The 27,621-nt window shown below is 36.9% G+C and overlaps 1 protein-coding gene and 1 long non-coding RNA gene across 2 annotated transcripts in view; both read right to left on the bottom strand.

Annotated features, from left to right (window-relative positions):
• LOC149798536 (uncharacterized) overlaps nucleotides 1–27,621 on the bottom strand; it is a 106,536-nt gene that overhangs the window by 42,327 nt on the left and 36,588 nt on the right. The window lies entirely within an intron of this gene.
• LOC149798539 (uncharacterized) lies at nucleotides 966–26,226 on the bottom strand. Its single transcript, XR_016420825.1, has 3 exons — nucleotides 26,166–26,226; nucleotides 3,960–4,192; nucleotides 966–2,545 (listed from the first exon to the last, which is right to left on the bottom strand). It is a non-coding gene; the product is annotated as an uncharacterized LOC149798539 (long non-coding RNA).

Here is a 27,621-nt window from a genome sequence, read left to right as displayed (position 1 = left end):
CTACATAGCTCTCCACCATACCCATGTAGTAACAATACCCTATTTCTAGTGCACTGGTTTTGCGATTTCCAAACCTGATGTAGTAACAATACTACATCGCCTTCCACCAAACCCATGTAGTAACAATACCCTATTTCTAGGGCACTGGTTTTGTGATTTCCAAGCCTGATGTAGTAACAATACTACATAGCATTCCACCAAAACCCATGTAGTAACAGTACACTATTTCTAGGCACTGATTTTGTGATCCCAAAGCCTGATGTAGTAACAATACTACATAGGTCTCCACCAAACCCATCTAGTAATATTACCCTATTTCCATGTGATATTGTAAAGCAGAGTCTGTGATCTCCAAAATATGATGTAGTAACATGCTACATTGTCAATCACCAAATTTGTGTAGTAAGATTACTTTATTTCTAGGTCACATTGTAAAACTGATTGTCTTTATTTCCAAAACTTGATGTAGAGATAATACTACATTGTTCATGTAGTTGTATTACCCTATTTCCATTTAACAGTGTAATACTAACTTATTTGATTTGCAAACCTGGTGTAGTAAAAATACTACATCGTTAATTCCAAAGCACAAATAGCAACATTACCCTATTTCCATGGTAACAGTATACCATTCATTTGGTTGTTTAAAATATCTGATGTAAGATTACTAGATCTATGCCTCACACTGCCTCCAGAATATAAAAATGATGTGTTGTTATTCCTATATGCTTGAACTTTGTGTTTAATATTAGTTGTAAATGCTTATTATTTTATTATATTACTCTACTGAGTATCAAATGTACTACCCTCCCAAGTGGAGACTGCCCATGGTAGTAATAATAGAATCCATCATATGCCTATGTGTAAATTATGAAAATTCCATCCTTGGCTCAGAATTTAAAGTGGTACACAAGGTTGTGCTGAGTGTTTGATGCAGATCTGTAATCCCAAGGGGAAAATTTCTTTCCCAGATCAAAGCACAATGATTATTATTTTCTGACACATTTGAATCAAAATGGGAGTCCATGTCAAAAAGGCATACTGTTAATATTGCAGCAACTTTGAAACTTTCATTACCTAATGATAGAGCTTAAAAAGTTAGATTTACACTGAACTATTCGGTGGAAACTTTCAGTGATGTTCCTTTTAGCTTTCAAAGAACACAAACACAGTAGTTAAATGATACACATATGAAGAGGTCACAAAAATAAGTCCACTTTTATTGATAAGATTAATCAAGATGGACAAAAATAATGACATAGTTCTCATTCAACTTTGAGATACAATTGATTTAGCCTTCAGAAAAGATACAATAAGAATGTATATTTTATAAACAAAACAACATTTACAGCAGCAGCTTTTTTAGCTTAAAATGCTTGTTTATGCTACTGGAAAAATACATTCAGGTGATGATGCAAAAGAAGACATATTTGATATTTTGTGTGCTCCCAGTAAATGTGTATATGAATGTGATAATATCACTATATTGCCAAACATACCATATACCTAATTAAATTTTAATGTGATTCCTGAATATATTTACATATCATTTGATATTTGCTTATACCAAGAGGTGCTAATGTTAAATGTGACTAGTTATAGATTTTATTGTGGAATAATATCTGGATACAAAGAAAGATGTCACCCCTACATCAAGTTTGTCATCCTGAAGATCATGCTAAGCCTTCTTTCTATGATCAGTGCACAGATATATACTTGACAAGTGTGTCACTTTAAACTGAATAATGAACATTTGTTCCAGATAATAAGGGCTGTTCCATTAAAACATACATTGGACAAAGGGAAGGCACTTTGAAAGTGGGGTACTCACCCATAGATGCTATTTAGAAATTTCTTATAATTTTAATATGAACTCGTTGAAATCAAAGTACCATGGCATATATTTTTAAAAACTGCCTTCCCTGGGTACCATGTATGTTTAAATGGAACAGCCCTAATGGTTATAATAGCGCAATCATATCTTTGTAAAGAAGCAAACAGTAACAAGTGTGCACAAAATAGTACAAAATACTTCCTATAGAGATTGTCATAAGTTTAATATTTTAGCATTAAAGATTGAAAAAGTTTGTAAGTTTTGCTCAAAACTGTGATGTCTTGAAAGAATCAAATCGGTCTCAAAAGGAAACTAAATCACACAGATCGTACAGCAATTTACTTCTGTCATATGATTAATATCAATTTTGCAGTTTTGTGCCACAGTGACAAGATTGTTAGACTTATTTTAAATAATTTCTTATTCTAGTTTCCAGCCACTTCTTGTTAATATTTTTCATTGAAATTATATCTTTGGTGACATGTCCAAACAATTTACATGCTAGATAAGCTGTATATATAATATGTTTGCCTTTTTTATCAAGCTTCATTGACATTTTACTGTATGCCAATTTCTCTTTTTGCACTTTTGCTATTGGTTCTTTACAAAATATAAAGTGTTTTCATCTGAAAAAATGGCCAGATACAAAAATTTGTGGGTGTATTCAACAAGAGCTAACTCTTGGTCTGTGCTTTCTGATCCTTTTCCTTCCTGCAATCAAAGATAGAAAAAAAATAATTTGTTACTTCTAATCTAAAACCCAACTGCATAAAATCTGTGAAGATGAAATAATTAAGGATATAATCTTGAGAAACATACACTTTCAAGCATATAAATGTTGAATTTTCGGTCACAAATGTCCTAAAGACAGAAGGCTCATATACCCACTACATGAATGAGTAAACCTCTGTAAACTTTACATCGGCATAAAGATACATATCAAGGGGATAAATGTTAGGCCTTATTGATTTGTATTGAATTGTACAATGGAATTTAATAAAGTTAGTCTGAATCATGCCGAAAAATCACTAACATTTATTTGCAAAAATATAAGCTTAATAATAAGTGTGCATTTGGAATTAAGCTAACAAAGTACACCGCTCCCTCGATAACTCATGCCCTGATAACTTGCAAACCCGCTTATTATTAATTCCAATTAATTAATTCAAAACACGTGATAGGTTGTTGAAACCAGTTGGAACGGTCTTTCATATGTTGGACATTTTGAAAATAAATGTTATTTAAACAGAATAACGAACAACTTCATTAGAAAAAGCACGTTATTAAAAATTAATATCGACATGATTGTAAAATGAGGAATTGGTCAATAAACAGCACAGTTCCATAACGCCGCTCCCCCCCCCCCCAGCTTTCTTGATATCAAAGGGATTTTTTTTCCTCAATTTTTGGAGTTCCCTTGGTAACTCACATCCTACTTATAGTGTGGTCTATGTTTGTGGACCTCGTTATGAAGTAAGGACTTTTATAATCAGTTATCCAATATATATAAAATTGTGTCTTTTGTATTCTTCCTACCAGTGTCCAGTATTCATAGCATATATTGTAGAGGTTCTTTTTTACTTAATTCTCCACAAACGCTTCCAATATGAATAAATATATGGTCGAAGTATTTAACATTACCGGACATGCAACCATGTATCTTTCATAATGACCAAATGGAGAATATCTTCCAACTCTTATTACCCAACCTAATGATGTTATTGTCTTTTAGACTAAAGGTCTGCTTGGGTTATTATTGTGGTACTAGTCATAATACATCAAATTTGTATATAAAATACCTTGAAAGAATATTTACTGATATCTATAAGCTTAAACTCAATCTGCAACTCAGTTAAAGCCAACACATTTTACATACATAACTGATATAGCTAATCACATCTACTGTATAAATTGAAAACAAAAAGTATGACTTGGAAAATCTCATATAAAATATTCATCCATCTTTAAAGGAAAGTAATTTACTAGTTTAGAATTAACCAGTTTGATGTCATTTTGTTTATGGAAATTACATTATATAAGATTAAAAAGTCAACTGAAAATATAACTATCAAATTAAAAGAAATTATTAAATCAATTGTCAAATATCATGACATTGAAAACATACCTTTGCATGTTGTCTGACTGCTATTGCAGATATCTGAAGTATCTTCTTTTCTGTCATCAAGACATCTTTCAAAACAAAAATATTGTCGTTTATTGGACTGGAGGACATGAAGGCTATCATATTTCATATTATCAATGTCAGTTTGTTGGAATCCAATTGACTGTAATTGCTACAAGGAGAAACCTGTTGATATGTGATTCTGCAGCTGTTCCCCTGTAGCTGTGCAAGGTCACCTGAATGGGGAGTTTTCAGAATTAGATTTTGAAAATAAAAACATTTTAACACAATTAAGCAAAAACAATTGAGGAAGACAGATTATATATATATATATATATATATATATATATATATATATATATATATATATATATATATATATATAATTGACCCAATTAGATGTTCAGGACATCATAACTTCATTGTATTTTATACTTTCCACACTTTGTAACACTTTGTACTTGAACATGCTGTCTTACAACAATTCCAAGTACAAGAAATTCACGTATTCTGTCTATATCATTATTGGCTATGTATGTATTTATGTAAATGTGTTGTAACTGTGCAAGGAAAAGACTATATGTATGTATGTATGTATGTATTTATGTATGCGTGTGTGTGTGTGTGTGCGCGTGTGTGTGTGTGTGTATGGATGGATGGATGTGTGTGTGTATATATGTATGGATGGATGGTAGGATGGATGGAAGAATGGATGGATGGATGTATGTATGTATTTGTGTATGTATGGATGGATGGATGGATGGAAGAATGGATGTATATATGTATGTATTTGTGTGTGTATGTATGTATGTATGTATGTGTGTGTGTGTGTGTGTGTGTGTGTGTGTGTGTGTGTGTGTAATTTCACCTAGTAAAGCAACCTATGATAGCTCATTTCATAGGGAATCAGACCCATAATCCTAACATTCAAGCTTTGACAGGCTGGCTCAAGCCAGCATTGGGCTAACCGCTTTGGTGTGTCCTTGGGAAAAGTATTTGGTTATACTGGTTCTGACAAAACCAACAAAAGCAAAACAAAAAATCCGGCTCTGTGGGTCAACAATATAATAACTAATGAAGCAGATTCCAAGAACAAATGCTTACATTAACAAGGAAAACAAAATTAACCTCTGGGTTTTTATCAACTCATTATAGTACCTACCTTGATATATAAAATCAAGTTATTGTATGCCATGCCCTGTCTTATCACTGTGAACTTCATTTCATTGTCAAGATAACTTGTATATGAATTTTTCTACTTCATAATTCTTGTTCCCAATTGCTTCTAGAGATTACTTTTCTAAAAGATTTGCAATGGTAGTTATATTGATTATTCTCTGGCTCATGTAAAGTTACAAATGGTTACATTGTTCAAGACCGCTCTCATGGCCTAGTGGTTAGAGCATCTGCCTTGGATGCGGGAGGTCATGGGTTCGATCCCTGGCCAAGTCATACCAAAGACTTACAAAATTAGTACTAACAGCTGCCTCGCTTGGCACACAGCATTAAGAGGCTAGTGTTAGGACTGGTTGACCTGGTGTCAGGATAATGTGGCTGGGTGGGACATCATGCTACATGTCTGCGTCATGGTGCTGCAGTGCTAGACATCACTATAAACTGCCACACTGCAGACATCATACAGTATAGCGATATGACTGAAAAATTGTTAAAGCTACGTTAAAAATTCAAATCACACACACACATAATTTGTCACACCAGCATAAGTTGTCAGCAGAGTGATATACCATACCTTTATTCAATTCATTGTAATTAATAAACTGCATAGAAAACTGATCATCTTCATTCTATATTCAGAGTGATGCTCTTTTCAAAAGGAGAAGGTTAACATTGGAGGCAGCATGGTTCAAACACTGACTGTTCAACACTGACCCATGGGAATTAGTTAATGAAGATATCCTTGACACGCAGGGTGTTAGGCTGAAAATTATTTCAGCTGTTAGTACAAGTATCAACCACAGTTATCTCTAATCTGTGTTACTAAATATATTTGCTGGTCCTGATTTTCCAGTGATACATAAACCTCTGTTAATTATCAGAGCACCTGCCTTAATTGCATGGCTTTCAAAGTATCAGTGCTTGTAGTTCCCAGTCAGCCTTTGTTTAGAGAAGATGACAATAAAGATCTAAACATAATCAACAATTTCATGTGCAGACTCCCCTACACCTGTGTAAAAGTGTACAATAAATAACAGATTGGAACTTGCTGTTTAGTAAAGGCATTCAAGTAAAAAAAAGTAGAAAAAGCTATCAGAACCATATTGAATTATTTTCAAGCAAGTATGTCAGGCATAACCACTTACATACAGAACCATGTCTAATCTAATATGATTATCATACCAAAATGAATTTCAAGCCAAAAAACATTCAGCCCTCACAAGTTTTGTGTACCCATTCCTCTCTCTCTCTCTCATTGATTTATGCTCCAGTATAAAAAAATAAGCATTGTACTCAAAGCTATAATGCTGTAGCTATTATTTTTTCAAAGTGTATGACATTTTCTGCATCAGTGTGCTTATAGCAAACACTCTTGCAGACAACAATATCTTGCTACAATAAATTATTATGTATAGTAACAATATAGTAATTTTGATTGGTTCAGTTTATTTAATGCAATTACATGTAGCAAACAGTATCTTTTCCTCTAAACAGTGCTGATGTCATAAACTACCCTAACAAATAGGTTTAAGATTGTGTCTTGTCAGTTTTGCAAACAAATCATAGATCATTTCTCTATCCAAATGTAAAAATTATATGAAAATACATCCAAGAAGGTCAGTCTCATGATAGCTTATAACTATGTTTAAAAAAGTGTTTTTTTTTCTGATGCATTTAAAGGTCTGAACCGAAATCTAATCTCAATTTCCTCTAATCTCTCTATCTTGAACCCAAATAACATTCAATTCTAAATGTTTTGGGTTTTGTGATGGCTATTTTATGTCATATGTATTAGTACTGTATCGATTACCTGGAATGACTGCTGATCATTCAGATATTATTGCTAGTCATATAAAAAAATGGTAACAGTGAGTTACCCCTCAACCTTACTTCATAACACTAAGCATATTTAGCTAGCTGTACAAATTGTACATACAGATTGAAAATTTGCATAAAATGTCTCATTCACAGTCTGTATTTCTTCAAAAGCAAGCTTTAAACATGAACTGAAGCAGTCTAACTAATATATCTGCCATGGATAAAGCCAAATGCATTACATGTCCCACTGTCTGCTATTCTTAGATATAATACAGATTAATATTAATACTGTCTTTGTTCATACTGTATGCAGTGGTAACATGATATCTTATGGTTTGTGTCTACTAGTCATTTTAAAACTAGACAGGCACACGTTTTAAAACTTTGCAGTGATTCTGAAAATCACGGTATCATTGTTACTTATTATTGCAAGCAGCAGAGAGACTGAGCCCACCAACTATTCCGTCCAACAGAACACTCTATCGAGAACACTTTTGATAGAGGGTCTTATTTCACAAAATAAACCCTCTATTCAGAAAACTATGATAAATAAACCTTCTCTGCTGACTAGAAGAGTTATTTCATGAAAAATAACTAACTATAAAAATACTTCTTGACTCCCGGGTCTACTAGACGAAACATTCGGTGGCCTAGTCTCTCTGCTGCTAGAAATGTAAATATTCTAGGATTTCTGCTGTGAATTAAAAATTTAAGTTAACAATAATGGCCAACATTGAAGAAGCACATTCTGCTAGACTAGCTCGAGAGCGACTAGAAGCAATAAAAAAATTTATTCCTGTGCGAGACAGTGTAAGACAAAAATTACAAGCGCGGAAACAAGCACAAATTGAATTTGCAACAGGTGCAGAAGAATTATTTAAACCAACCGTTGAACCAACCAAAAAGATCGCTGAAGCCACAACAGCATCACAGCGAGTTATCACGGAATTACCAAAACAGATCGGGGCCCCGAGTGGCCGAGTGGTCTAAAGCGCTCACCGTTACGGATCACTGCCATCTCACCTCTGTCTGCGTGAGTTCGAGTCTCAGCCTCGGCTAACGTTGGTACGTGAGAAAGCCTGCCAGTAGCTTATCGTGGGTCGGTGGTTCTTCCCGGGGTTTTCCAGGGTTCTTCCTCCACCAATTATACTGGCCGCCATGTATAGCCTATCTTGTGCTGAAAAATGGCGTTAAACCCTACAACAACAACAACAACAACCAAAACAGATCAGCGAAGCAATGGAGTCTGCTAACAAAACACGTGCTGAAATCGAAGACGTTAAAAATATTGTCGAGGATCTATCTACTAAACCAGAATTAAAAACTAGATATTTTTCTCAGCAGGGTTATGCAGAAGTTATAGCCAATCCTGTTGCGGTCGCTGCAGCGGGATATCAAATGCGTCATCAGCTTCTAAAGCCAGAATTTCGTAACACTCCAGAACACGAGTGGAACGCAAGGGTATTTCGTGAGTATAAAGATATTTCACAGATCAGCAAAAAATATAAGCGCGAATATGATGAGTTTGTTGATCGAGTTAATGAAATGAAAGGGGGTATTTCAACACCAACGAAGCAGCGATCTCGACCACGAAGACAACCATCGCCTGACCCGAGTGTAACCGGTAGTGGTTTGGGGGGTAATTTTATTCCCTGTCCTGATAACATCATCAATGATGTATCACGGCTAGAAGTTCTCTTAGGAGGAAGGCGTGCCGGAAATAACTCATCAGAAATAATTAATGAAGCGGCTGATATCTGTCAGCGATTATTTCAAGGCGGCATCATGGATACTCACATCTATCGAGAACTTATTGATGAACTCGTGGACAGCGACTGAAAGTCGCCGCGATTGAAAGTCGTCGCGATTAGATAAATAACTAATTAAATAAAATGTTAGTACACAATTCTCATCGTAGACCAGTCATGGTCAGGGTGGTAAATTCACGAGTACCCGTATACAGGATGACTTATGGAAACGGATTTGGCGATGTTGTTCGGGTTTTATTCGCGAGGATGGCTCCTAAAGCAATACCGATCGCAAAACAATTATCGATGAAAGCCATTGATGTTATTAAAGATAAAGCTATTGGCGCTGTTGGTAGCGCTGCCGGTAAAGCATTTATGGCAATCAAGGACAGACTAGCACGACTGATACGTAGAAAACTTCCGCCGGTAAAATTACCAGCCACCGCAGACATGCCTGCAAATGTTAGTAAAGTAATAAATGAAGCCGCAAATCAAAAACTAGCGGCACTGATAAATCCTGAACAAATGAATACAAGTTTGATTGCGGGAAGTGGTCTTCGTTTTAGACGATAACTTCTATAATAAAATGTTTAAACGGGAATCCGACCCAGCATTCGACATAGACGAACCGGTTCTTAAAAATGAATCAGTGCGTGATTATCAGTATTATTCTTATGACGCACGAGAACCAAATAAACGAGGACGAATTGAACTTCAGGTTGAGGATACAAGTAGATATTTCCTGCCCGCTGAAGCATTTATTGAGGTAGAAGGAGAAATTATAAAAACAGATGATACAGAATACGGACCTGATGTTAAAATCGGTTTTGTCAATAACGGAATTATGGCCTTGTTTGATAGTGCTATCTACATGATTGATGGAAAAAATATTGAATCAATTCAGAAGGATGTCGATGTTGCTACAACAATAATTGGTCTAGCAAGATATTCTGATGATTATACAAGATCAGCTGGTCCATCAATGATGTTTGCCAAGGACACTTCTAATTTTCCTAACAGTGATCAGTACAATATTAGACGACCAAGAAACTTCGCCGGAAACGCTGACGCTGATGTGACGCCGGTGGTTCATGGTGCTAATACAGAATTTAATTTAGGTTTCGCTGCACGTAGACAAATGTTGAAAGGTAATCGTAGAAATTTTTCATGTGCCATTCCGCTGTCGCATATCTTTGGATTTTGCAGAGATGTCAGAAAGGTGATTTTTGGAGCAAAACATACAGTCGTGCTTGTTAGAAAAGCCGACGAAAATGATGCTATATGGCGACCTCTAGGTGACGCTGGTAAGGTAAACATAACAAAATTATCACTGTGGATGCCGGTAATGACTCCTGCAATTACTGAAGAACAGCGACTGCTTTCTTTTATGGATCAAGGTGGTAAAGTGTTGTTATCGTGGCTTACAACAACCACAGATAGTATTCAAAGCGCCATCAATGGTTTATTTACATGGCATATAGCATCACAGCAGGGGGTTGCCGCGCCGCGACATATTTTCATTGCTCTTCAGGATGCTGCACGGGTGGGTAATGAAACACGTTCGCATATGATATTTGATCAACTTGGTATCACTGACGTTTCTCTGAGATTAAACGGACATCAAGAACCATCCGAGAACATAATGCTAAATTTTGCTAACAACCATGTTGCACGTGCATATCAACGATTGACAAAATATCTAGCGCGTGATCTAAATATCGACACTGGTTTGCAAATATCACAATTGGATTTTATATCTCATTATCCAATCTATTACTTCTCGCTGGAGCATCTTGATTTAACCAGACAGTCTGTCGTTGATATTCACTTTCGGGCTACCGTGAATAGAGACGCAGGAGTTATAGCTAATTACAGAGCAATCGCGGTCATACTTTCCGATAAAGCAATGTTGCTTGAAGGTGCTGGCGGCCGAATGATACTCGTTGATGCACCAGTAGAAAATATGTAACAATTAGATCAATCTCGTATTAAATAAAATGTCATACAGTCATGTTAATGTCACTCTGACTCCTGGTCAGATCAAGAAATTAAAATCAAAGCAAGCATCAGCGTCAGGAACGTCAATAACACTTAAACATGAACAACTAAGTGGTGGTCAAAATAAGCTATTAGTTACTCAAACACAGCTTAATCAAATCAACAAGGCTAAATCGACAGGAAAAGGAATCAGACTTGATTTTAGTGCCGCAGCAGTTCGTGATATGATTAAATCCGGTGGAATATTTCCACTTATTCCAATAGCACTCTCAGCGTTAGGCGCAGCAGCACCAGCAATAGCAAAAGCTGCAGCGTTAGGCGCAGTCGGAACTGCCGCTGGAATGGCACTAAAGAAAGCAACTAGTGGAAAATATAAGAAACAAGGAGGAAATATACTAGCAGCACTTGCATCAATGCCACCAGGTCAAAAGGTAGCTGTTCCACAACTTAATTTGTCATCGTTGCCGCCTCAACGAGCTGAAATGGCCCAGTTTATATTAAATATGGCAGGAAAAGTGATTCCAACTCTTCCTCACGTTGCAAGATCACTACTAACCAAATCAGGATCTGGATATAGAAAAAAAAACAGGCCGAGGTCTCAGACTTCCAGGAACTCCGCCATCGTGGTACCCAAAAAGGTTTTGAAAACACAAGGTGTTTCTGTTTCACTTCCAGCGTCCAACTTTGATTTACTTGATGCCGCTAAACGATTACGCGTAAAACATTTCAGAGGTGTCTTCATGCGAGATCAATTACCAGCACGACCGAATAATCCAGAAACCGGAATTATTAATCTTGATAACAGCGATGGTCCAGGAACTCACTGGGTTGCTTACGCGATCGATCCACGTGGAATTATCTATTTTGATTCGTACGGGCTAGCACCGCCAATTGAGTTTCTTCGATATACAAAAAACATCCCCCTGACAGGTAAGGTTTGGTATTCAACGTTACCAACACAAACATTAACCGATCCTCCGATATGTGGCTGTGAAGTATTAAATGTTCTTGATGCAATCTCGAAATCAGCGAGTTCTCCTCACAAAGTCGTGCATGAATACACGTTGAAATCACAGATGTGATTTCCAAATTTAAACAACCCCATAACTAATAATGGTTGATATTTACGGAAGATCAAGCAGAACAAAGGAAGAAAAAAAAGATATCGATTTATCAAAGTATGCGACCAAAGATGAAATTGATAATCTTTTAACGTTGACCGGGATAGACCCAGATGAGGTTGTAATTTTTCAAGATCGACATGGCAAGCTAAAAACCAGTAACATTAGGTGGGATGACATAATTCGCAGGGTTATTGGAGCTACCACGGACAACATCGTTGTATTCACTGACAGCGGCAGAATCAGAGATTCGCTGATATCAATCGCGGCGCTTCGAGATGATGCACGAAAAGTCGCAGGGGAACGTGTAGCGAAGACCGGTGATACAATGACAGGTGAACTCAATCTCGGCAACAACAAAATAACCGCGTTAGCGATTCCAACCTCGCCGGAAGATGCCGCAAACAAACAATATGTAGACACCATTGACGGTAAACTAACCACGTTGCGGGCAGAGTATGATGTTCACGTGAGCGCGTTTACAAGACTTCGAAGAAACTTCGCAAAAACTGATGAGGCGGTGGATAAGTTCTTTGGGACTCCTCCAGTCATCGACATGAAACTTTCTGAAATCAAACATAAACTTACTGGTAACGCCAGCGACGTCAATGCGATTAATACCCGGTTAGGTGTAGTCAGAACAGATAAAAGTTTTTCAGATCAAATCGCGTTGATACAAAATAGCATTGACACGATCAAACAAGCAGAGCTGGATATCGTATCGGGTATTCCTGACATCGTTAACAAAACCAGTCTGATTAAAGTCCCAACTGGAGTTACCCCCGGGCATATCACCAACATCGTATACACGGTATCATCGGGATTCGCAACATGGTCCCGACAAAATAATACTATCAAATATACAGCAACAGCCACTGGCGTGTATAGACTGTCTGTATTCAGTGCCGCTAAGTTTGAGATTTTCACAACATATCCCTGGAGACATTCCACTGACAAATATTCCGGGGTTGTGACTATCATACTAAACAAGGAAACCGAAGAAACATTTATACTGGAAGCCGCAGACAAGAAATTAACCGCAACATCTTACTGGTGGTGTTTGGAATTTGTAGCTGAAACGCCTCAATTGGTTACCGCGTAAAATAATAAAATGACAGAGTCATTAAACACTCAACAATACAGATACGATCAAATACGTGAATACCAGTCAGAGTTAAAAAATATCATCAACGAGTGTACGGTAAAAGTAAAAAAATATAAACGTCGAGTAACCGTGTTAGATGTGTTAGTGTATTCTGTTTCTGCGGTTGTTGCATCAACCGGAGTAGTATTATCAGCGTTGACTCCGGTTACAGCAGCAATCGCTGCTACCATTGCTGTTTTAGTTACAACTACGGCTGCCGGAGTTGCTAGCATCATCGCAAAGAAAATATCATCTTGCGCTGGTAACAAACTCCGTGAATACACAACTAAATTAGAGCTTACTCAGCGGGGTTATTCAAAACTTTCTAACGCGTTATCGGAATGTGTCGCTGACAGCAATATATCCACGGCGGAGTTCACCGAGCTCACCACGATATATGAGGATTTAAAAACATCACTGATAAATAATGACAGAACCACTTCAGCATCGAGCTTTACTCGACATAGCCGCAAACACAGCTCCGGTAAAAACATCAATGATAACAATATCTTCGACGCAACCAGAGTTTAATATTAATTTTCCAACTGCAATTCCAGTAAAGGAAATCGCGTTGGCACAATTACGAGTATATCACAGTTGGCCCAACATCAGGTCGACATCATTTCACGGACAGTTGCCAGATAATTCATTTGTATTTTCGTATCAGGATAAACCTGACGGTACCCCCGACTAGAACGTTGTCACGTTACCAACAGGGTCTTATCAGATAGAAGGAATCAACAAAGAAATACAGCGTCAAATAAAGCGTATCACGGGAAAAGAAGCAAAAATATCAATAACCGCCCACGAGCCAACGTTGTCAACGACCATCGAAGTCGCTTCACCGGGTTACGCCGTAGACATTTATAACAGTTCAATCAGAACAGTATTAGGATGGCCTGAAAATCCACCACAGACATCGCCGATACCACCAGAACCTAAAAAGTCTGATTATATCACTGACGCGCAGTCATATCACGGAATTACACCGTCATACAAACAACATCTGGATGATATAAAACGTTCATTGTATGGCCGGATTACCCCCTTTAAAGATGGCGACGATATTGAGTGGTCCTTTGTTATCTCAGAATTTCCAAGGGGGGAAGTACATGAATCATCTCCTCGTCGTCTAAGCGAAATTACTGAATATTTTAAAAGTATTAATATGTCACATAGAGAACAACTAACATGGCTACGGCAACGCTTCCAAGAACATCTTGGAAGCGCATACATTTCCGATATGAGTTCACGCAGCGAAATTATTAAACAAATTGAGATATTAAATCAACTTGCCGCAGATATGGAATATATTAACCAGCGAGCAATTCAGGTAGTAATTTACAGTAACCCCGTCATTAAACAACTATTTTTGAAAAAGTACTCGCTGACCGAAGCTACGTTGCGAATTTTAAATTACCAGGATATGTTTCCCCGGTCATCTTGAAAAAATTTGTTACTGATATCGTCGATGAATACTTCGATGACATACTTGAACACCACAAGCGAATATTGCCATCGCCAACTATCCTCAGACATGATAATTCCACAGCGAGCGATGGCAGACATATTTCTCCGGGAATCGTAAATATCACTGATGTCGTCGCGGTCAATCTTGTGTGTGACGTAATCGATGGCAGTTACAACATAGACACAACAGTATCAAATCAAGCCCAGCAAGGGTTTATACTATATTCATTTACTCCTAAAGATCCACCTGGGTTTATGATTGTACAAGAGCCAATTAATCCAGTATTTCTGCAGTGTTTAAGTCCAATGCTGACAAGGATACATTTTAAAGTCACTGACCAACAGGGTAGACTTTTGGACCTGAGAAACTATTAGTATTAATTTGCTGGTGAAATCGTGAAACGATTTTCAAGTCCTGAAAAATCTTCGATTTTCAAAGGACTTTCAAATCGTGAAACGATTTTCAAATCCTAAAGAAATTTCAATCAATAATATCATATTATAATAATGTCCAAAAAATCTTCGATTTTCAAGTCAAATACTTCCCAGAAATGCAAAGCATTTCCGAAAAAATATGATGATGATGATGAAAATGTGTCTGACAGTGAAACACAAAGTGTTTCCACCGACAGTGATTTTATTGTTAGTGACAGTGATGAAAATGTTTCTGACAGTGATTTTATTGTTAGTGACAGTGATGAAAATGTCTCTGACAGTGACGACACCGACAGTGATGTCGGCAACAATAACAGTGCCATCACCATCAATGACAGCACTGTCACAATAAATTATATTAAATGATAAAAAAATATAGCATGTATCAGCACGTGAAATGTTTCATATACGACAAACAAACACTTGAGGAATATATCAGGAAAATATTCAGCGGAGTGTCGTTGATTTCATCAATGATGAAATTAGGTGAAGTTAAAATAGTTATTGATAAATACGGTAATGATGATTTTTTACTGACAGAATCGCAGTTGAAACAACTACAAGAAAATCATGTCATAGCGATCACATGTTTTCCAGACCAAATCATGAATTATGCTCACTTGTGTTTTTCACGGGATCATCTTGATAAGATACTGCAGTAAAAACGCAAGCACTTTTGAAAATCCTTTAGGATTTTCACTGACAGCGTCCTTGACTTTGTCAACGGGGGAAAAATCACAGAAATCGGACGATTTCACGATAATATTATTTTTTTGTGCAGTAAAAATATTTGAAAATTCTAAAGTATTTTTACTTTATATATATATTTTTTACAACACGGACAATTTTACTGATTTTGATAGGGTATTTGCTAGTAAAAACCAGAGAAATTGTCCAAGTTGCTGATTTTGATAGGGTATCAGCTAGTAAAAACCAGAGAAATTGTCCAAGTTGCTAATCCTGATAGGGTATCAGCTAGTAAAAACCAGAGAAATTGTCCAAATTGCTAATCCTGATAGGGTATTTGCTAGTAAAAACCAATGAAATCGGACAATTGCATAATTTACGCAGAAAAAAATATTACTTTTTTTACTTTCGATTTCACTTCCAAGTATTTGACTTCAATGACGAAATCAAGGTGAGGTATTTACTTCCTCGTCAGTGACGAAGTCAGCGGACATACAATGCTTTAATTTTCTAACCCGATTATTTATTATCTTTTTAGTTTCATATTCGGCTGCCAGTGCCAGCCTGATCTTTTCAATTGCACGAGACAATGGAACAAATTCATTTATTTGTGCTTCTTCTACGCTGGCCAGATTTATACAAATTATTTTGAATCATCTTTATGAATCGATATTGAGCAGGAAGAATATAACGCCCTGCGCATTTAGATTCATATAACGATTCAAAATCAGACAGAATTGTTTCAGGATTTAGTGATAAATTAAATCCTTGTTTTTCTAATTTTTTAATAGCATCAATCACATTATTGATATTTTCGTGATTCATATTTATATTTATTTTTATATATTTAAAATTAAAAAAATAAACAGCAGTCATTGATGAGCGGTTAGTCTTATACTGGCTTATGGGTCTCCACGAGGTCCTTTCAGACTTGAGATTTTTTACTTCCTTGATTTTGTCATTGACTTTGTCAACACTTTGTCAAGGTCATTTTTTTATTTTTCAGATTTTTTTATCTGAGCCTTACAGAGCTTTTCTTATAGCTTCTCTGCAGCCTCGTGATCGGTTCTTTTAGCCATATTTTGTTTTTGACCGTAGAGCTTATGCATCTAATGACTGCTGTTTATTTTTGGGGGCTCCAAGCTAAAGTGAAACTGTCTATGTACATACCCCCCAAATCGAATCCCAGGGGTAAAACGTACCCCCACGATTCGACGTGGAGGAGATATGTACACAAAGCCCCTGCTGGAGCCCCCAACTATTATAAAAAAAACCAAATGGGCCCGTCGAACAATATGTCCGTGACGAGGATTCGAACATGGCATTTGATAGCGTCGGGACGAAAGTCAAACGCGTTACCACTGTGCCACTGTCTAATCTGATAATATAGGATTTAAAAATTATTATATACCGATCTACCTGCTGTGAAATTTATACAGGTGGGTTATTTACTTCCTTGTGCAGAAAATCGTCTGCTCGTTGTGTTACCTGCAAAATAATATACCTCTGTAGTGGTAACAAACAGTTAACAAATTCTGAATTGAATTTCAAACACTGAATTTAAGCTCTGATTTATGAAAATACTGACAAACGCGAGACTGTGACGCAGTGTGTATACAGTTGGATGTAAAAAAAAACCGCACTGGATAAATTTACCTGTCAAGGAGTGTTGCGCAACACTTCCTGACAAGGGAAAATAATTGTATCATTGACTTCAAAAATCCTTCGGATTTTCACACAGTCGCTGTAGAGTTATCTACATAAGAAAATATAATCTTCTGATTATTATATTTTTTTGACAACGCGGATTTATATATTTTTTCTGCGACTTTTCGTACTGAAGCCGCACAAATATCAAAATGCTTACTGGCTGCATTCATCGATTGAAATATTATTGTTCATTCGTATCTAAAGTTATGGAAACAACTGCCCTAGACTCTCTCTTCCCCCCAGTATTACCAGCTTTACAATTTTCGCTCTGCGTCACAGCTCTCAGATTGGATAAATTATTATTATTAAGTTTCTGTCCATCAATGTGATCAGTTACAAGACCATCTTTGATCTCTCCGCGGAAACACTCGTACACGACCCTGTGAATGTGATAACTTTTACCCCCAGAAACCCTAAAATGGAGATAACCAGCATTAGTAACAGCACCAACTGGTTTTTTCAATCTGCAATGTCTCACGATTCCCTCGCGAGATGCTTCATAATTCTTAATTGTTGGATGTCGGACAAATTCTTGATTCATATATACTTCATGTATTTGTCTAATTTATAATTTGTCGGAAAACTTAGTTATATAATCACTCTCGGATTTCAGCGCATTTCCATTATTTTTTTTATTGTAATATCGTTTGAGTTCACGGTATCGTTTCCCCCCGCATCCCGCACATAATTGTGTTTTACCCCTGACACCAATGCCACATCGCAGGCATGGGATAGGTCCTGTGCTTCCTCGTTTGATGCTTTGTATATGTTCACCGCAGAATTCCTTCCTGCAAGGCTTATTACAGACTGTTACGGATCCAACTTTTAACCACTTGCAGTTATTCATTGGATATATATATATATATATATATATATATATATATATATATATATATATATAATATTTCTTATTTAAATATTTGTCTTAAATATAATCTAACTGATCTATTTAATATTATCAGGGATGCCAAAAAAGAATTCCGCGACGACGGTGCTTCTCATGTATGGTTGTCATTTAAAATTATCCGCGATATTGACGAAATCATCGATGACAGCATCGATGTTGACGAAGTCATCGATGCTACAATGACTGATGCCCGAGCAAAAACAATTATTGATTATCTATTTGATATTCATCAAAGCGGTGAACACAGTAAGAAATATTTTTTCAGAATAAAATTTATCGTCAACGTTGAAGACGATGAATGGATTATCCGTAACAAACTCGACCCTGTTCTTGCTAACGGAAAGACCATTCTGTTAAGTAAAGATTCCAAACCAGGAATGCTGACCGGGATCGATAAACCATATTACGCTCGAGCGTATCCTGTAACCGCAGTCGTTTATGGAATCTATCTGGTAAAAAAAAACAAAAATTGATAAACTCGCCCCGATGAAGACGTCATCAAAATCCGAAGGATTTTCAACGCTGAATTGTGTAGCCGAGCGAGTAATGGAACATTTTAAAAACGCAAAGCGAGGAAACGGTTTAACCGATCTGCGACGTGAAAAAATAACAGTATGGGCTGAGCAAGTCAAGGATACTGGGGCAACAATAAATGATGTTGCTGTGCTATCAGGTAAATTAAAATTTTCAATAACAGTAAAAGCACTAACCGGGGAAATATTATATAATTCCAAACATTATAAAAAGTCAGGATCACCAATTTAAATTATTGATCATAACTCTCATGCCTGGACTGATGCAGTTACAATATTTCCACGAGATCGTATTGTCAAACTTTATTCCGGAAACATATTTGATGTTATTTACACACTGAGTAAAACCGACCCTGTGTCAGTGTGGTTATTTAAGAGTTCCGAAGATTCTGAGTATGATCAATTTGTAAAACCCAACGGTGAATTATACCGGACGGAGTCGTTACAACAACAAATGAAAAAAACTCGCAGAGAAATATGTGAGAAACGCAAGCGTTTCTGAAGACATTGATCAGTTATTGGTTAATTGTTTTACAGTTCCAAGTGTTGCTGCTCACGCCGCCAGAGAAAGAAATTCGTGGAGACCAACCCGAAGTCAGCTTCTTTCGGATATACAATTGAGTTGTGTCGAGTATGGACATGACGGGTTGTGGAATACCCGGTATGACTACCGGGATATGATTTCCGTGGATATGATTGCTTGCTACCCAGGAAGCTTTCTCGGGAACGGCGAGTGCAGCGAATACTTTAAGCGATTTGGACATCCCACGAACTCGATGACACGAGTTGCTATAAACGGTCCTTTACCCGATTTTGATTTGACAGGATTTGCTCTTGTGAATTCGTTTGAATTTGCTAAAGGGCTTCATCCGTGCTGTTATGTTTGGTTTGGCAGACACTTCAGTGAAAAGCGCTGGATACCAATAGTGTTACTGCGATATATGCTTGACAGCCGAATACTGGTATCGTTGACTGTCAGTGAAGCAATCATATCATATCAACCGCAGACCTCAGTTTGGTTGCTAACACCGGAGCGTGTCAGTGTAGATGAAGTTGTCGGCGAGTATGCATGAGAGAGTCCAAATACTTCGATGGATGTCATTGTCAGTGAGGTTCCTAAAGTTCTCAAGATCAAACTCAGCAATAGTGAAAAAATAGCAAAAGATCTCGGACGAAGAATAATCGGTAAATTGACTCAGGGTGCAGCATTTGATCATAAAATGCATCACTCGCGACTGATTATCGATGATGCTGAATTGGATTTTATAATTGCTGACGCTGTTGTGAGAAATATATTTTGTAATTCGGAGGATGTGTTCTTGTCCGACGGGAAAAAGTTGGGCACAATTGTAAGTTATATCGACGGAGAATAGCCTCAGTACACACATTTAAGATCTTCAATGCTGGGTTATGTTTCTATAAATTTACTATCAATGATAAATCGATTTCCTGACACCGCAGTTAGAGTTGCAACGGATTCATTTTATATCAATAAAAAATATTCAGAATCACTGGCTCGTTTTACAAGCACTGATGAATCATGGAGTTCGTGGAGAATAAAAGCGGAGATGTTACACGAATATTGTGAATCCGCTGATGTTGCAATTAAGGATGATTATTGTAAATTATCAGAAATGTCAGAAATGTCGAACGCACCATCTGTATATGATCCAATCACTAGACACAAAACCGTTTATTTAAACGGGCCGGGCGGGTCTGGTAAAACAACTCGAGCGATTGAATTATTTGGAAAATCGAATATGATTGTGCTAACACCTACACACAGGCTTGCCAGGGAGATGAAACAACGAGGAGTCAGTTCTTGTACTTGGCACAGCTTTTTCAAATACAGCGGCGGTGTATGGACGTCAGATCGAATGGGAACAAAATATATTCACGAGAAAATAATTTGGGATGAGATACGGTACGGTGCCGCTGGAAACATTAAAAACATTTCTTGATTGGCTGCTAACGAAAAATACTGCAGTGATTATGTGCGGCGATCACGGTCAACCACCTCCGTTTGTCGGCGCATCTCCGCATGATTGGTTAAAAGATTTTGTTGATTATTACGAAGAAGTGTCTGATGATCATAGAGCACTTGATGCAACGTTGAAAGAATTTAAAACATTAATCAGATTACAACCGAATAAAATTCAATGTGAAATTATGCGCGAGATGATTCCTGAAACTTCGATGAGGGACTTTGGGATGTGTGGAAACAAGACGATTTGATAGTAGCAAGTAGAAAGATAGTCAGAGACACACTTCAACAACAGCTATTTCAATTACAACAAGAAAAGTTTCCAATGCTGCCAGTGCCGTTATGTTATAGACCAGATGATACGCGGTTACAAAATATAGATGTTGATATCCCTGGAAAGACAGAGAAACAGAATTTAGTATTGAATGATATTGTGTTAGTTGATATTAATGCTGTCAAAGATGCACTAAAAATTAATAAATCCCCGTGGACGCTAGGATACGCAATGACAATTCATTCATCTCAAGGACTAACTATCAGTGATACAACTGTCTGGATTGTTGATGATCGAATCGAATGGTCGAACTTAGTTTACTTAGCTGTGTCCAGAGTCAGAAGAATATCTCAACTGCGAAGAATTGTCTTGGATGAATCAAACACTGATAAAATTAATAATGAAAACAACAGCGATGGTGATGTAATAAGAAAAAAACTCGCCGGTTACAAGCAGAGTGACAAAAAAACTAATCGCGACTTTGATCTTGATGTTGAATTTATTATTGAGTTAAAACAACAGCAGAATAATCACTGCGCGAGCTGTAATTGTATAATGCTATGGCAGTATTCGAATAAAAATTCAAGACAATTTACCGTAGACAGAAAAGATAACAATCGCGGTCATACACGTGATAATATCATGTTGACCTGTCTTGAGTGTAATCGACGTAGAGGCGCCAGTTAAGTGATCGAAATCACTGAAGTGATTTTGGCGGTAATTGTGTGTCCTCGGGAATTACCTGTAGTTGCTCACGTGTGAATCCACGTTGAGGAGCAGTTGAATCCAACCTATAGATTGCTGGTCTACCAGTGGATCTTGTCACGGTGGATATCTTGTGTGTGGTAACACTCCAGATAGGATCAGCTGCTCTTCGTTTACCACCTTCAAGTTCACCCGGTTCATATAAATATCTAACTGTAACATTACCCAGTATTGGCTGTGCTGAAGAATCACGTCGTACGGGTATATGATTTTTTGTAATTGCATTAATGGGTTTCATGTTGGTTGTTCGAGTTATTTCATTATTTAGCGCAGCTATCACGCTTGGTAATCTTGCAACCCGTTCGCGCGATCTCGTATCCTGAATAAATTCCTTCGCGTATTGATATCCAAATAACCGATCAGCAAGAGTTCGATTTAATCGCTCAACAATTGCCTGATCGCGATGAATTTTAGTATGTCCTCGTCTGATGGTGACGTTATGTTGCTTCATCAACGATGATACTGCACCCTGAAATTCTTTGCCAGGATCAACTTGTAATAGATTTGGCCAACGTAGACCACGTTGATAAATTCGATTAAACGCAGAAGCAACCTCAGATGCTGTTTTAGTCGTTAACGGTTCCGCATCTTTGTATCTACTCGCAACATCAACTACAGTTAACGCGTACTTGTATGTACGTCTTCGGATAGTATCATGTGGCAGAAATAATATATCAGCCTGATGAACCTCATTTGGTACACTAACATCGAAATGCGCAAAGTGAATTTGTTTAGGGCGCGGTAGATAAATTTGCCATATTGCCTGTCGGGATAACCAATTTTTGGCAGCAACTTTTGTAACTTTTGCTGCTTCAGCGAGTTTACTAATTGCTGCGCTACCTCTCCAATACCCGCTTGGGGAATAATAAATCGACTCCATTATATACTAGTACCTAGCGCTAATTTACATTTCATTGCGGATTTTATTAACCAGGATGCTAACCTTTCGCTGAGAGATTTATCAGTGATGGCATTTAACGCATGAATCAATTTCACATCCGCGAGATGGCGCTGTTGTAAATCCTCGCTTCGGTAAGCTACATCATGAGCATGACACGCCTTATCAATAGCGTTTATCGGATACTCACCAGGTTTTGGCTGAACTTGGTCATCAAGTCTGATATCAAGTCGGGTTCCAGGACCACAGTAATTATATCCTGGAAGATGTTTTTCTCCTGGGTATTTAGCCCACGGAGCCCCTGGTAGCTTGGCTAACTTGGCTGCGATATCACCTCCCTTTTTTTATATAATAAATTTGAACTTTTTTGTGCCACATCGTTCACACTTGCCTGTAAGCGCTTGTCGATTATTTTTTGTTGTAATTGTTGTCATATCCGAAGTTGTGGTATATGTTCGGCATTTCACACAATATAAATTCATATTATTTTTATAATATATCTAATGGAGATTACTGACTTTTCTGCGTCAAAGCGACGAGAGCCAATCAAACATAACTCAGTGCTACCAAATTCAATTCGAATGATTATTATAGGCCCATCTGGGTCGGGTAAGACGCAGTTGTTACTTAATTTAATAATGAAGTGGATGAAGTGGGATAAATTATATTTGATAGCACCATCAGTGGACGATCAGCGATGTTATCAGGTATTAAAAGATTTTAACGAAAGTGCAAAATCGATAAGTGAAGAAGATGTTGTTGATTTTATAACTGATATTGATGAAGCACCGAGTATCGATGATATTGATGGGAGTATTAATAATTTAGTTGTGTACGATGATATCATGCTGGACAAACAATCAAACCCTGCCAGGATATTTTCACGCGGCAGGCACAAAAACACTGATGTGATTTATGTAACTCAACGATATACACAAATACCAAAAGTGATCAGAGATAACTGTAACATTCTCGCGGTATTTAACGGCGTTGACGCACACACGTTACAAAATATTCATCGAACTTGGTGCAGCGGTGACATGGACATAAATAAATTCAGAAATTTCTTTAGTCGTGCTCAGGCAAAACCACACGGATTTGTAACGATAAATTTACATGTACCTCGGATACGGTATCGAGTTGGGTTAGATACAATTTTTAGTAAGAAATCCTGAAGGATTAAAAATATTTACATTAAAAATGCTTGCATTTTGAGCAGCAGAGAGACTAGGCCACCAAGTGTTTCGTCTAGTAGACCCCGGAGTCAAGAAGTATTTTTATAGTTAGTTATTTTTCATGAAATAACTCTTCTAGTCAGCAGAGAAGGTTTATTTATCATAGTTTTCTGAATAGAGGGTTTATTTTGTGAAATAAGACCCTCTATCAAAAGTGTTCTCGATAGAGTGTTCTGTTGGACGGAATAGTTGGTGGGCTCAGTCTCTCTGCTGCTTTGCATGCAATGGTGGATAAAACGGCAAACTAATTCTTAGGTATGATACAGAGTAATATTAATAACATTAATAACATATTTGCTCTTACTGTATGCAGTAGTATGTAGTAATATGATATCTTAAGGTTTGTGTGTCTACTAGTCATTTTAAAACTAGACATGCACAAGTGGTATAACTTTGCAGTGATTTTGAAAATCATGGTATCATTGTTACTGATTATTGAATGCAATGGGGGATAAAACGGCGAACTAGTTAAAGGTATTATACATGCCTGAACTTCATGCAAACACAAAAGTATATTACATTTGTGTCAGCAGGAGTAACATATATGTTTCACTTGATTTTAGAAATTGAATTTGCTGTAATTCTCACCATTTCACAGTCTGTACATGTTTTGTAGATTGCAATTAACCGTTTATTGTTTTCTAGTGAATTATGGACTTCCTGTTAAGTAATTTACTGCAAGCTGACTGTTACTCTTAGTACAATGTGACTCACTCTTTACTGCACACTGCTCCGATGGCCTAGTGATAAGAGCATCCGTCTTGGATGCAGGAGGTCATGGGTTCTATCCCCAGCCAAGTCATCCCAAAGACTTACAAGAATGGTTCTAACAGCTGCCTCACTTGGCTCTCAGCATTAAGAGGTTAGTGATAGGACTAGTCGGCCTGGTGTCAGGATAATGTGACATGATGCCCCAGTGCTAGACATCACTATAAACTGCTACACTACAGACATCGTAGCGGTATGACTGGAAAATTGTTAAAGCTACATTAAAAATCCAAATGACACACACACACACACACACACACTTTAGTGCAATGTGACTTTCACTCTTTACTCCAATGTGACTGTCACTCTTTACTTCAAGGAGACTCGCCCTTTACTGCAGTTTGACCATCACTTTTTAATAAGTGTGACTGTCACTTCTGGTGCAATGTGACTGTCACTTTTTACTGCAGTGTGACCCACACTTGGTGCAGTGTGACTGTCACTCTTTACAGCAATGTGACATACACCCATGGTGCAATGTAACTGTCACTCCTTGCTGTAATGTGACTGTCACTCTTTACTGTAGTGTGACTGTCAATCTTTACTGCAATGTGACTGTCACTCTTGGTGAAATGTGAGTGTCACTCTTTACTGCAGTGTGACTGTCACTCTTGGTGAAATGTGAGTGTCACTCTTTACTGTAGTGTGACTGTCAATCTTTACTGCAATGTGACTGTCACTCTTGTTGAAATGTGACTGTAACAGCGATATCGATTTTAAGAAGATTCCAATTTTATTGTAGAACATGGGGTACGGTCATGTTTTGAAAAAGTTAAATTCATTGGTGCATTTCCTCTTTTGGGGGCTGAACGAAATAGAGATGACTAGAAATTGATTTATGATATATGAACAGTAACCATGAGTCTATACGAAAAATAGTCAAGCCAAAACATTTATTTTCTAAAATTAAAATTCACTGATTAAACTTGGATTTTTCCACAAAATATATCAGTTTACCTTAGGACAACTCAAAAGCTTGGATGATTTACGAACAAAATAAACTGTGTTGTATTGCTAGGTCTAAAGGTAGAGATAGTAAAAAGAAAGTCGCACAATCAAGTGCTGTTAGTACAAACAATTACTTTTAAATATACTTTTGTCTATCTTTATACCTCTCTTTCTCCATATGTATGTGTGTCTAGCTATTAATGTTACACTAGTATATTATTATGGGCAGCCCAGAAATTGCACCAATTCTAGCATCATGCCACTTACACGCAATATCTCAATGTCTTCCCCATATACTGCGTCCCTGGACATTTTTCAGCATTTCCCTGTCTTATCCAGATTTTTTTTCAACGTTATACTCTTCTTTCTGTTTCATTGTTGCCAAGGTCAAACCGAGATCTTGTAAGTCTGCCAGACTTTTTATTTGTAGAACAGCCAGACAAGCAACCATCGCTAACACCATAAGGCTAACCAAGCCTCTAATACCAATTTTAGACATAAATAATTTGATCTGTTGTATAATGTTATTCAGAAAGATGTTATGGAGAAAGCAAATGAACAAACAGTTAGCAAACTAGAACAATACTGACCCAATATCGCAGCCAGAATTGTCAAGTGGCCATCGACAGTCTTGAGTTTCTCTTAATGGGCTGGAGCGAACAATTCTTTCTTTAATTTGGGTGCTTTATTGTTGATTTGAGCTACTTACGTGTATGCGATCATACTTCACAAATGGGATGCATTCTTTGCTCAGATTCAACATTTACTTTTGTGTCTAATGATATACTTTCTACAGCCTGAAAAATTAGGTTTTACAAATGGCAGAAATGAAGAATTTGATGACTACGCTGTTATGTTACTATTAAAAAATCATACTTCATTTATGTGTAGTACATGTACACATTGTTATAGAAAGTACTAATTGCTAATTTCAAATGCCTCAGAGTAAGGAGACTGAGAGTGTGATAATATTTGCCTAATTTATTTTATTTAAAAAGTACTAGTTACATGAAAAATCTGCAAAACAAAACCCTTTAAATCAATTCTAATTATTAACTCTTTAAGTTTCAAATCATTTCTGTGTGATTATATATATTGAAGCTCATTTCTATTGATCTCGGGTAAAAGGTTGAAAACCTAACAACCAACTAAGGGTAAAAATAAAAGTGACACTTATACAAATTTCAAAGAGATAGATTTAAAAACAAGATATACAAAGAGCTAAACATGAGTATGGATTTTCATATAAAACAGAATATTCATAACCACGTATGTATTTATAAATCGACTTCGTATCTAATAACTATCATGCCGTATATACTCGCTTATGAGAGTGTCCAACTGCAAACATCATAGACCTTTATCTTCCCTTGCATGATCGCCGGCAGACCAGTGCCTGTGTTATTCGTTCTAATGATTACTCCTAACAAAATCCATTGATCCAGATCTGCGTCTATGCAGTCTGGAGTTATAAGCGAGAATATACAGCAACACAAATAAATAACGGGATTACGTAAGAGTTTTGTAAGTTATGATTGTTCTAATTTGTGAGATAGATAAATGATTATATTAACATCAGACCATTTATGCGACAATTCTACACTCCAGTAGAGAATATTCAACGAATATATGTTGACAAATATCACAACATTAAATAAGTGTTTCTTTTCGAAGTAATGTTGTTAGACAAGTTATTTTTAATCGAGAAGCCATACATCATAAAATACTCAACTCAGTCAACCATAAAATACCCAAAATTAGTCAACCATGAAATACCCAAAATTCCTTAAAGTACGCACAGCTTTTAAGATTAAACCCGCTTTAAATGTGACAGTCTTGCAGACAATGAGACATAACTATGTTTTGTTTTATAAGCTGGCGACATACTTAAAGCACGTAAGTATATGCTAGCCACACAGTCATTTCTGATTTTTAAAGGTACCATACACTTTTACTATAAAGGTTTGAGGCAGTCTCTTAATAATCCTATAGTATATCTTCTTAAATGCTTATATTTACATTTCAACAGAAACGCCGCCAATACAG

Source organism: Sinohyriopsis cumingii, chromosome 5 (genome assembly GCF_028554795.1).
Source record: "Sinohyriopsis cumingii isolate HCF-2022 chromosome 5, ASM2855479v2, whole genome shotgun sequence".
NCBI lineage: Eukaryota > Metazoa > Mollusca > Bivalvia > Unionida > Unionidae > Sinohyriopsis > Sinohyriopsis cumingii.
This window is presented reverse-complemented; position numbering and strand designations above follow the sequence as displayed.